The sequence below is a fragment of the Camellia sinensis genome, chromosome 7, assembly GCF_055761805.1.
Source record: "Camellia sinensis isolate YWXY chromosome 7, ASM5576180v1, whole genome shotgun sequence".
NCBI classification, from domain to species: Eukaryota; Viridiplantae; Streptophyta; class Magnoliopsida; order Ericales; family Theaceae; genus Camellia; species Camellia sinensis.
In genome coordinates, this window is record NC_138967.1 from 169,754,040 (window position 1) to 169,767,000 (window position 12,961).

Below are 12,961 nucleotides of genomic sequence, written 5' to 3' on the forward strand. Positions count from 1 at the left end.
ATCGGAGCCCAAAAATGCAAGAAACTAAGGCTTATATACAAAGCAAGAAAAGACTAGAAAATGGAAGAAAGTGACTCACCCGTGTAGACCAATGCTCCAATAACTTTTGAGCCAAGTTTGGGAGTTTTTCACCTCTGGAAAGCAGCCTCAAGTTGCTGGAATGGAGGATGGAGGTGTGGTGCTATGAGGTGGTGTAGAAATGGTGTAGGAGCAAGGTGGTTTTGAGGGTTGGAATAGAGGGAGAGAGAGATTGAGTGCAAGGGCTTAAGACCAAATTTTTGTAACCCCTCAAAATGCAGCTGAGGGGCTGGTTATATAGGCAAAGGAGGGGAGGAAAAAGGGGGGAAAATGAATTCAAATTTCCCCCTAAAAGGGCACCCCCCCAGATACAGGATCTGGGGGTAAAAAGAGGTCACAGCTGGAAGGAACAGGGAGCGGGGGTCATGGCCGGCCAGGTTTTGGGGGTTCAGGTGGTCGGCCAACCACCTCCCATGGCCGGCCGACCAAGGGTCAGAGGGGTCAAGCAAAATTACTGGTCAGCCACCTCAAAAAGGTGGCCTTCCATGTGTGCACAACACAACTATGTGGTTGAAACCCAGAAAAAGTGAACCAGAAGAGAGAAAAGACCATTTTTTAGAGGGGTCAAAAGGGTCAGGAACAATTACTGGTCGGCCACCAAATATTGGTGGCCTCCCAGGTGTGTACAACACAAATATGGGGTTTAGGGTTCAAGAAAGTGGCTCTAGGGTGGTCAACATTGGCTTTCAAGTGAGGAAAACGGGCGTCGGAGAGTGATGAAGAAATAAAACTGGTTTTTTGGAACAATTGCTGGCCTCCCACTCTCCTACAAGCTTCCTAACTATGAAAATAAGGTCTCCACCAAAAATGAACCAAAACGGATGCAAAACGGAGGTTCGGGGACCGAAACGCGCGGCCCGAGGCCCCGAAAATGGGCTGTTAAGCACCAGAGGTGGCATTTGACCACGAAGTTGGTCTCTCGAACCCCAGTGTCCCTCAAAAGGGAGGAAATAAGGTGTATACCAAAAATCGGAGCAAACGGAGGTGGTTAGGTGGTCCCGAACCGAGGCACACGACCGTCGGCTCTGAAAAATCGGAAACCGGGCTCCAAATGAGAAAAATGGCCTACGACCGCGAAACGTAGCCTACGGCCACTGAGAGATGGTCTACGAGGCCTCTCCCTCCCTTCAGGAAGAGAAAATAGAGAAAACAGAGCCTGGTTCGCAAACCGAGGCAAGACACGAAAGAGTCCGGAAGTCCGGAGGCAAGGCTTGCAGCCGGGACTTTGAAACTTCTGAACGAGCACTATATGCAATATCACCGAGCGCTCAACTGGTGACGTCTGAGTCTTAAGGTCGGTCAAAAATGGGGCGTCTACAGTTGCCCTCTTTGACAAAACTCGAAAGTCATAAGTGACGGGAGTGAATGTCAAAGCCTAGAGACGACCCATTTTTGACAAGGCCGAAGACTTAGACAAACAGGCAAGACAAACAGAGATGTGCCCGTAGGCATGCCCGCAAGCATGCCTGCAAAATGCAACCGACAATGCAAGAAGCCGAAGGTAACTCAAGGATCATGCAAATGTAGCAAGCTGTAATGAAGCACATATTCACAATAGATGCAACAGTTTTAAACAAAAATGCAAAGCAATAACTACATTTCATGTAGTTAAGAATGTGGAGAATTATTCAATTCTCGCCACGTCTCACACGGAGAAGATACAATACCTGCGCGGTTTGTCTGGTCGCACCAGCCTCAAATGAACCGTACATACAATATAGTGCCTGCAAAAGAAAGAAACTCGACAAGCACAACATAATTAGCAACACCTGTGAAACGTGCACAATAGTATGAGTGGTGTGCATGAGAATGTAAGTGACGTGTGTAACAATGCAGAGCAAGTGCAAACTAGAATGCATGTTTGTCGTGAAACGACGAGTGAAGAAATGCAAGTTTTTGATGAGGGCAACTCAATCACGACCTCCGGTTTACCTCCCGAAGGGGTTGCAACGTGTTCAAAAAAAGATACATCTCACTTTTGACGAGCAATGATGACAGACGTACTGAAAGTTGGAGTTGAAGTTCCGGTAGGGCGATTTCACGACAAAAAGTGCACTTCTCTTGTACTTTTTCAGGTCCCGGGGACTCCAATCCTTCCCAAAATTTGCAGAGAGCTTGGTGGGCACTTGGGGAACACCACCGACCAGGTCTTGTCCCAGGGAGAGGCCACCGACCAACTTTTTGCAAAGGGGGTGGTCGGCCTACCACAAAAGGTGGTCGGCCGACCACCTAGCCCAAATCCGGGGCAGTTTAGTCTTTTTGCTCCTATTTCTTTAAATACACTTGGCCAAACACTTTTTCCTCACAACTCCAACTCCGAAATCAGTCCCTCTCCCTTCGTAGAGCATTCTCCCTCTCAGATCTGTGCTCTATACGCGTTTTCCAACGCTCCACGCAAGTTATTTTCGCGAAATCTTTCAGTTTTCATCACTTTGGACCGATTAAATTTTGATTTTGGTGCTTCTTTTCTCATTTTCACCACTTGAGGTAAGTTTGTCTCAACATTTGGAAGATTTCCTCGGGGGTTGACTTTTGTTGACTTTTTCCAATTTTGGCTTATTTTGCTCATTTTTGCCCATTTTTGCAGATTTTTTGAAATGGCGGGTCACTTTCCCTACGGCGGAGGTTCTCCAGGCACCGGAGGCAAGCCTGACATCATGTCTTTGCATCCGAGGGTTTGCCCCTTTATCCCCGAGAGGTACAATCCTTCGACTCATGTCCTCCATCGGGCTATTTTTTATCATTTTACTGATTTTGATGATCGAGTGCCTGGGGATCTGCTTCTGCGAGAGCCAGAGTCTCACCTCTCTCATGAGGCATGAGAGGTATTGATTTCGCCCTTTTTTACATTTCCGTAACGTAGTCCGCATTTTTGTACGTTTTATGCCGCTTGCTATGCATATCTGCTCTTTTTAGCACGTAGCTTGTTCTGATGCTTAGCCCATGATACAGTATTCTGTTTGCATTTTGAACGCTTGAATTTCTGATCACGTAGCCCATAACCTGATGGTGAACACACAGCACACACTTGTCGAGAGTAGAACACACAGCCCAAACTCTGAATTTCTGAACACGCAGCCCAATTTGAAGGTGAGCACACAACATACACTGATTTGTTGAGAGTAGAACAAACAGCCCAAACTCTAAATTTCTGAACACACAGCCCATTGTTGAGGTGAACACACGGCCCACTGATTTGTTGAAATCTGAACACACAGCCCAAACTCTGAATTTCTGAACATGCAGCCCAAGTTAAGGTGAACACACGGCCCACTGATTTGTTGAAATCTAAACACACAGCCCAAACTCTGAATTTCTGAACACGCAACCCAAGTTAAGGTGAACACACGGCCCACTGATTTGTTGAAATCTGAACACACAACCCAAACTCTGAATTTCTGAACACGCAGCCCAAGTTAAGGTGAACACACGGCCCACTGATTTGTTGAAATCTGAACACACAGCCCAAATATTTTGATATTGAACACTCGGCTCGGGCTTTGAGGTGAACACACAGCCCACATATTTTGATGTTGAACACTTAGCTCGAACTTTGAGGTGAACACACAGCCCACTGGTTTTAAAATCTGAACACACAGCCCAAACTCTGATGTTGAACACTCGGCTCGAATTTGGAGGTGAACACACAGTCCACTGGTTTTGAAATCTGAACACACAGCCCAAACTTTGATGTTGAATACTCGGCTCGAATTTTGAGGTGAACACACAGTCCACTGGTTTTGAAATCTGAACACACAGCCCAAATATTTGAATTCTGATTTGATCCTGTATATAGCTTATACATTTCATTTGCACGCAGCTTGTATATCTCATTTGCACGCAGCTTGTTTATTTCATTTGCACGCAGCTTGTTTATTTCATTTGCACTCAGCTTGTTTATTTCATTTGCCCTCCGCTTGTTTATTTCATTCTGAAACTGAATATATATATTCACCGTGAATGCAGGTGTCCTCCCGTGTTACACGGGGATACGGCTCCATCGTTGCGAGAGAGTGGTACGCGGAGCTCCCAGAGGCCGTCCGCGATTGGGTTGATCTAGCAGGATTTGGCCCATTTTGTGCCGGGACATCTCGTCATCCAGCTAGCAGGACGTTGATGGGCGCCCTGGTGGAGAGGTGGTGGGACACAACCAACTCCTTTCATTTCTCATCCGCCGAGGATATGACCATGACCCCGTTCGACTTTGCCGTATTGACCGGCCTTGACGTGGGAGGTTGGGCGATCCCATATGACGAGGACATGGGCCAGTGGGAGGCCGCTTGGATCTTCTTACTAAGAGCTCGTCCACCGGTCGACCGATCCTCGGGCTGAGTCCGGTACACTTGGTTTTCTTCCCATTTTAGGCATACTGAGCCCGAGACTCTGGAGGAGATTACACAGTACGCCCGCGGGTTTCTGATGTTCCTCTTCGGGACCACTCTGTTCTCCGACAGGGGGAACACCGTTGGGCTATATCTGCTGGGTGCCCTGGCAGACCTCACACAGGTTAGTCGGTATGATTGGGGTGGCGCCAGCTTGGGTACCCTTTATTGCTATATGAGTGCGACCTCCCACGGACGGGGGAACACAGTCGGCGGCTACTGGAGAGCCTCGGAGGTACCTTCTGCCCTCTTGATTCACATTTCTGCTTTTCAATGTATGTATATTGTACACACGGCACACTTTATACTCTATCCTGACATCCTGCACTCAACATTCTGTATTCTGATGGCTTCTGCCTCGTTTTCCGCAGTTATGGGTTTTTGCATATTTTTCCGTACTAGCACCAGAGCCGGAGGTGGAGGCGCCCCTTGTGACCCCCTACTCTCTTGTTTCGAGGGCCAGTACCGGCCGCGGCCTCGGGAGAGTTTTCTCTACCTACGGCAGTACTTTGACACGGTGCGGCCGTTAGAGGTAATCCAAAACTCCTAATTTCCAATGCTCTCATCTTTGGTTTATTCCGTACATCTACGATTTCTGATCAGCTTATGCATTGGTTGTTCGCAGATTGCCTGGCAGCCCTGGTTGCCTTTGGGTGGGGACCTTCGATTTCAGTTTGCCGGAGGGTGGGGCTCTTCCCGGTATAGGATCTTATTCGAGGGGCCAGTGGGTAGGGCCAGGTTCCTGGGCGAACGCTTCCTTCGTCAGACTATGGGCTTTCCTGAGCCGAGTGTTCCCTCAGCACCTCCATACGGTATGCGGCTTGCTGATAGGCTTACTCCTCAGGGTGTCATTGACGCTAGGCTGGGCACTGATGCACTGCTGTATATAGAGGACGGGGAGTACGCGACTACCGTCACACCTATTTGATGCCTCCGTTGACAGGTGTCCGTACTCCCTCGAGGAGGTCCACTGATACGCCGTTTTTTAGTCGAGCCCGGACTGCAGGTTCCCCTTCTACTAGCAGGGCCGGTAGATCGAGAGGTGGGGATGGACTGGTCCCCCCGATTCCTCTGATTTATCATCATGCCGGATGGCCAGACATGCCGACCGAGTTGACAGGATGGCGGTACGGGACCTCCTACACGATTCTGATAGAGCCTCCTATGCCTGACCATCGATATGTCATTGATCCCGACTCACCGCCGGTATGCCCCACTGTTTTTCATCTATCATTCAAACACTTAGACATTCCTTTATTCACTGATGATTATGAGCTTGTATCTGCAGCCACCCAGAGAGTACATGGAGGGGGTGATCGGATTGGTGGTCTCACTTGAGGGCATGGTCTTGTGGAGAGAGGCGCAGCTGTCCGTCATGGGTTTCCAGGTACTCTTTAGTTTTCCCACATTTATCGTACTTCTGACGACATGTTGACCTTGAACATTTTACTGCTTTGATTGATTGTATGTGTAGAGCACATCTGACACATCACATTCATATACTGTATCTGCATGCACCCTCACTTCATGTAGTTTGCTCGCATCTGTATCTGATACACACATTTTGAGCTGATGTATTCAAATTGCACTTTTTATTTTCAGATGCCTCCAGTATATCCGCCACAGGCCGGGCGATCTCGACCTTCTCGGGGAGCCGGGCCATCTCGGCCTTCTCGCGGGGCCGGGAGAGGGGAGTCGTCCCACAGACGCAGGGCACACATCGTAGAGGAGGAGCCTGATGAGGACAAAGAGGAGGAGGAGGAGGCTACAGATCGCCAGTCAGAGACCTCTGCTGACAGAGAGGAGGGTTCCGACCCTGGTTCCGGCAGTGGAGAGGAGGCTGAGAAGGATCCTGAGGATGATAGCTCCGACTCAGATGGTGCCGGTGGTGTAGAGCCTGTTCCGCAGAAAAGGACGAAGAGGGCCTCTTATTCCTACTCTTGAGAGCATTGGCGCAGTTGTTTCCTGCTTTATTTATCTTTTTTACTAGTAGTTGTAGCACATTGTACATTATTAGGCAGTTTCATTTTCTGTAAAACTTGTACCTTTGCTGTAAAATGTTGTAACAAAGGAAGCATGATGGAATGAAACAGCTTTTTTTTTAAAAGGTGTTGTATTTTATGTTCTCAGCATCGCATCACATCATTTTGTAAGTAAAGAGATTGAACGGTAAATGTGCATTGTGTATGTGCCAAGTCAGGTAGCGAACCGACATGACAAACTAAACAACCTAATCTTACTGAGCTTCAACAAGTTTACAACTCGATAAGCAAAACACAACAAAATTGATAAACAAAGAGTAACAACTCAAATGCACAAGACTCGGCGACTCGATTAAACAAGACTTGGTAAACAAAACAGCTCGACCAACAAAACAACAACTCGATAAGCAAAACAACAACTCTAAAAACAAAGTGTATTTCGGACGATCTGGGCGACAGGATGCATCCAATACTGAGGAAAACTCGTGCTTTCAATACTCCCGGTACATAGAAACGCTAGGGACTTTCTTCCAAAAGGGTAGAACAGGACCAAATACACAAATTACAGCATGGCCGGCCACTTTTGGGAGTTGGCCGACCAGCTTTTGCATTTGAGAGGGGGAGAGGTGGCTGGCCTACCAGAAAAGGTGGCTGGCCGGCCATTTTGCTCAGGCACCACCAGTTTTTCGACACGTGTCCCTCCGAACAATGCTTTATCCCCTTTAAAAGCCCCAGCTCCGTGGCTCATTCATTTCATCTCAGTTTTGCACCAAAATGGAAGCGTTTCTCGTCGAAAGTCTCACAGCTTGGATTGCTTCTCTAGACGGTTCGGAAAAGTTAAACTTCCGGGGTTTTGGATTGAATGCACTATTCACGCTGAGCCGTACTCCGCTACACCTTCCCTTCCTTCATGTCGCGGCAAGGTTTTGGAACCAGGTAACTCATGTCTTTAGCTTCGGCGGGCAAGAGGTATGTCCAACTTTCGAAGATTTTCAAGCTTTGATGGAATTCGAAAGTTGCGAAGAGATCTTGCATCAGTTTGGTTTTGGCCATGCCCAAGCTTTAGGGCGGATGTGTGGATTCACCACGCATGACGCTCGGTCTCTGACCTGTAATGGGGAACTGGACATCCTCGGATTGATTTATCACTTTTCTGACGCCGGTGATCGTGGCGACCATCATTGGCAAGGTTTCCGACAACATGCCTTTTGCTTGTGTATGCTATCTCACTTTCTGCTTGTGTCGGGCTTTGGTGGATCTAGCATTCGCCTGATTGAAGTTGCTCAAGGCTTGAAGGATGGAAAGAGTTGTATTGCGATGACACTGGCTGAGACGCTGATGGGCTTAGATGCTTTCCATCGCCGGGAGACGATCAGATTTGCGGGGAGTCCACTATTGCTGCAGGTAATATTTCCCACCCAATCTCACATTTGTAATGCTCACATCACTCGGCCCTCAGGCTCGGTTTTTCTCACAAAACCCTTGTCTTACTTTTCTCTCATCGCACATCTCTCTATTCTTTATTCTCTCATTTTTCATCCCTCCCCAGGTATGGTTGATGGATAAATTGCAGGTTGTGGACTCTTGTCCAGCCTACTCAGCTCGCGGCTACTTCTTTCGACAACGCCTAGTTGATGCCCTTGATGAAGGATGGTGGTTCAACTGGATGTGCAATTTGTTTGCAGATCGCATCGCTTGGCATTGCCCCTGGCTTAATCTCCCGGCAATGAGCTATAGTATGTCCCGGCAGACCGGGATCCAGTTGGTTAGTCTGACTCACTGTGTATTCTACTTTCCATTCCGGTTCCAACGCCAGTTTGGTCATGATCAAACTTGCTCGCCAGAGGAGATAGAGTATCTGGCTGCCTTCCCAGTTCGAGGTGCACAGCTTGCCCAATATGCCACAACATGGAGGACGAGAGAACTCCTGGCCCCCGCTCCCACTTTCAGTTATACTTTGTCTGACGAGTGCCTGGATTGGCTCAATGAGGAGGCACAGATCGGGCCCAGCTCGGTATCAGAAGCTCCAACCAGCTCTGGGAGGGGGCGCAGGGACACCTGACTTGACTATGCCCCAGACTTATTGCTTTATTAGTACTTTCAAGTTTTCTTTATGAATGTAATAAAAAGCAACTTCGATTGTATGCAAGAGCAGGAGAACTCTGTTTTGAAAATCAACGAAATTGAAGGTTGTGGTACTGAAAATTTTCCGCTTTGGCCCAAAAATGGTCTTAGTTGTAGAAAGATTAATTTGAACAAAGTCAACTTTTATTAAAACTTTTCAAAGCCGTTTTCGATATGGATCAGAACTAGACACGCCTGAGATCTGTCACTGAGATGCACAACCCCGGATCTCTGCAATTGGAAAGTTATCCCTAGTCTGAAGAGTACCGTGGCACTGCATGGCAACGGAAAGTTGCCCCTAGTCTGAATAACACTGCACCGGAGATTCCAATGGAAGCCCTCAAATGCTGATAGACAAAGATGACTGAGATGATCAAATGGACAGGGTTGATCGGGGAAAAGTTTATGGCTGAACTTCAGGATGAAGTTGCCTACGTATCCCGAAGATGGGAATCAAGCCTTACATAGTTCAGGCCTAGGTTCACTCAAGTATTTTCACTCTCCTTTTACGCTCTAACTTTTTCCAAGGCCGCTCATAGCGGGTTTTCAACCTTGCGAGCTCAGTTTTTATGTTTTCCAATTTTTCAATGCTTTAACTTTTGCCTAGGTCACCCTTTCGGGTTTTCGGCCTAGCGAGCCTCTCAGGGGTAATATTTCTTCAACTTGTCCATGTTGATCGGTTGTGAAAACTCTAGGCTATCTAGATCCATCAGAACCACAGCTCCACTTGACCAGATAGCTTTAATGATGTAGGGACCAGTCCAATTGGGTCTGAACTTGCCCCTTGGGTCGTGGATGGGAGCTCGGTTGTCCTTGAGCACCAAATCTCCTTCCTTTAGATTCCTGGACTTAACTTTCTTGTTGAAAGCCCGGGCGATTCTGCGCTGGTAGCCTTGAACATGGTACTGTGCTTTCAGTCTTCTCTCATCAAAGAGCATGAGTTCCTCAAACCTGCTTTGCTGCCAATCTGCTTCGGCTATTTGACACTCAGCCAATACTCGTAATGACGAAACTTCAATCTCGATAGGTAGAACGGCCGCCATCCCATAAACCAATGAATACGGAGTCGCTCCGGTAGAAGTTCTAATTGAAGTCCTGTAGCCCCACAGAGCAAATGGCAGCTTATCTGGCCAATCCCGGTAGGTTTCCACCATCTTCTGCAGTATGTGTTTGATATTCTTGTTGGCGGCCTCGACCGCTCCGTTGGTTTGCGGCCGGTATGTGGACGACTTATGAAAAGCCACGTTGTATTTCTCCAACAAGTCAATCACTTCCTTCTTAAAGTGGGAACCATTATCTGAAATGACCTCGTTTGGAACCCCATAGCGGCAGATGATGTTGTTTCTGATAAATTTTGCAACGTGCGATGCCTTCAATTCTGCATACGATTGGGCCTCGACCCACTTTGTGAAATAATCTATCGCGACCAGGATGAACTCATTCCCATTCGACCCCTTTGGAGTGACAGCCCCAATCACATCGATTCCCCAAACTGAAAATGGCCATGGCGAAGTCATGTTGTATAGCTTTGACGGCAGGATGTTCATGCGGTTTGCATGAATCTGACACTTGTGGCATCGCCGAACAAAACCGATACAGTCCTCCTCCATGGTGGACCAGTAGTAACCTTGTCTGAGGATCTTCCGTGCTAGTATCACTCCGTTCATATGTGCACTGCATTCTCCTCCATGGATAGCCTCCATAAGGCGCTTCGATTCCTCGGCTTCAACACACAGCTTATGCATTCCCAGATGACCTCTCTTATACAGCTTCCCTCCACAGATGATGAACTGAACGGCCATTCTTCTGATTGCCCTTTTATCCTTGGCATTTACCCCTGGCGGGCGCAAATTTCTGGTCAATGATGACTGGACGGATCCGGATTCCAAACGGGATGTCTATCATGGAAGATAGAGTTGCTAAAGAATCTGCGAACCTGTTGTTCTCTCTTGGAAGATGAGCAAAGTTTAGCTTCTCAAACCTAGGAATTAACAAGTCCAAGGTCTGGTGATACATCATCATCTTTTCTTCTTTGACCTTCCAGTCTCCTTTTGCTTGAGACACAACAAGGTTTGAATCCCTGATAATGTCCAACCGTCTTGCTCCTAGTTCCAGGGATGCTTCTAGACCAGCAATGCATGCCTCATATTCTGCTTCGTTGTTCGAGACTTTGAACCGGAGTTTGAAGGCTAGAGGGATACGGGAATTGTCGGGTACTATTAGCAACACTCCTATCCCATACCCGTACTGATTTGACGCTCCGTCAAAGTACATCGTCCAATACTCGTCGTTGATGTGCAAAATGGCTTCATCTGGGAATAAGTATTCAACTGCTTCACCTCCTTCTACTGGATGATCGGCTAAGAACTCTGCTACTGCTCTTCTCTTGACTGACTTGCGTGTTACATATTTCAGGTCGAATTCGAAGAGCAACAACAACCAACGAGCTAGCCTACCCGTAAGTGCCGGTTTCTCGAAAAGATATTTGATGGGATCGAGTCGTGAAACCAATATTACAGAGTGAGCTAACAGGTAGTGCCGCAGCTTCCTGGTAGCCTATACCAAAGCTAAGCAAGCCTTCTCCAATGGCGTATAGCGGGTCTCATACTCTAGCATCTTCTTGCTCAGATAGTAGATGGCTCTCTCCACCTTGTCCTCTGATTCTTGCGCGAGCATACAGCCCATTGTGGTCTCAGTCACTGAAAGGTATAATATCAACGGTTTCCCCGGCTTTAGCGGTGACAACACGGGCGGGTTCTGTAAATATTCCTTGATCTGTTCAAAAGTAGCTTGGCATCGGCCGTCCCATTGAAATTTCTTGCCTTTCTTCAGGAGACCAAAAAGTGGTTCACAAGTCAAGGTTAATTTTGAGATAAACCGTCTTATGAATTGCACTTTACCCAGAAAGCCTCGCACCTCCTTTTTAGTCCTTGGTGGTGGCATTTCTAAGATGGCCTTGATTTTTGAAGGGTCGACCTCGATGCCCCTTTGTGTAATCAGAAATCCCAACATTTTTCCCGCTGTAACACCGAACGTACACTTCTGAGGATTTAGCCGCAACCGAAATTCTCTAATCCTTCGAAAGAACTTTTGCAAGGCGGTGTAGTGGCCCTCTCTTTCTTGGGACTTGACAATCATGTCGTCCACGTACACCTCGACCTCTTTGTGGATCATATCATGCAATATCGTAGTCGCGGCCCATTGATATGTAGCTCCAGCATTCTTTAATCCAAACGGCATCACTCTGTAGCAGTAAGTCCCCCACGGGGTGGTGAAAGCGGTCTTTTCCCTGTCTTCTGGTGCCATCACTATCTGATTGTAACCTGAGAAGCCATCCATGAATGAAAACAAAGCATGCCCTGCTGTGAAATCCACTAACTCATCAATATGCGGCAAGGGAAAGTCGTCATTCGGACTAGCTCTGTTCAAATCCCTGAAATCCACGCACACTCGGATCCTGCCATCCTTCTTCGGCACTGGGATGATGTTGGCCAACCAAGTCGGGTATTCGGATACCAGAAGGAAGCCCGCGTTGATTTGCTTGGTGACCTCTTCCTTAATCTTGAGAGCCTAGTCGGGGCGGATCCTCTTGAGTTTCTGCTTAACGGGTCGGGCCTCGGGGTCAAGAGAGATCCGGTGCTGTACAATCTCAAGATCGATTCCAGGCATGTCTTCGTAGGACCACGCGAAAACATCTTTGAAATCTTTTAATAAAGCGACTAAGCGTTCGCGTTCCTCTAAAAACAACGTGGACCCGATCTGGACCAGCCGCGGGTCCTCCTCAGTACCAATATTCATTGTAGTGATTTCATCAACCAGGGGTTTAACAAATCTTTCCTGCTCTTGTTTAATTAAGCGTTGCAAAACCGGAGGAACTTCGTCCTCGTCGTTTTCATCAAAATTTTGACATTCTGAATTAATGTAATAAATCAAGGGCACAGAAAAGTACTCAGAAACCACAGTTACCTGATTCTCATTAAGCACATCCAAATCGTCCGATTCCTCGGTTACAACAGACTCAAAAGAGAAAGAAAAAGACGACCTGGACAAGACTGTGGCATCCGGGTTATCATCCCCAGGATCACCAGACTCAGACTCAGCCGAGCTGGAACCTGATTTCGACTCACAAGACTCGGTGGAATCAGATTCCGGCTCACTACCTGACTCGGTACTGCTGGACAAAAATCCCTCTTCATACTGTCAAATGAGAGAGGGTGCGATAGATGCATCCAAAATAGTTGCTGGCGGGCCCATAGCCGTTCCATTCCCGATCACACATACCGAGAAGTTATCCCCCAAGCACTCCTGGTCGATCGGAGGATCTGAAAGTAGACATGCCAGTGCTACCCCCATTTCAAGTTCGGCGTCCTCAAACTGCACTTTCTTATACTGCTC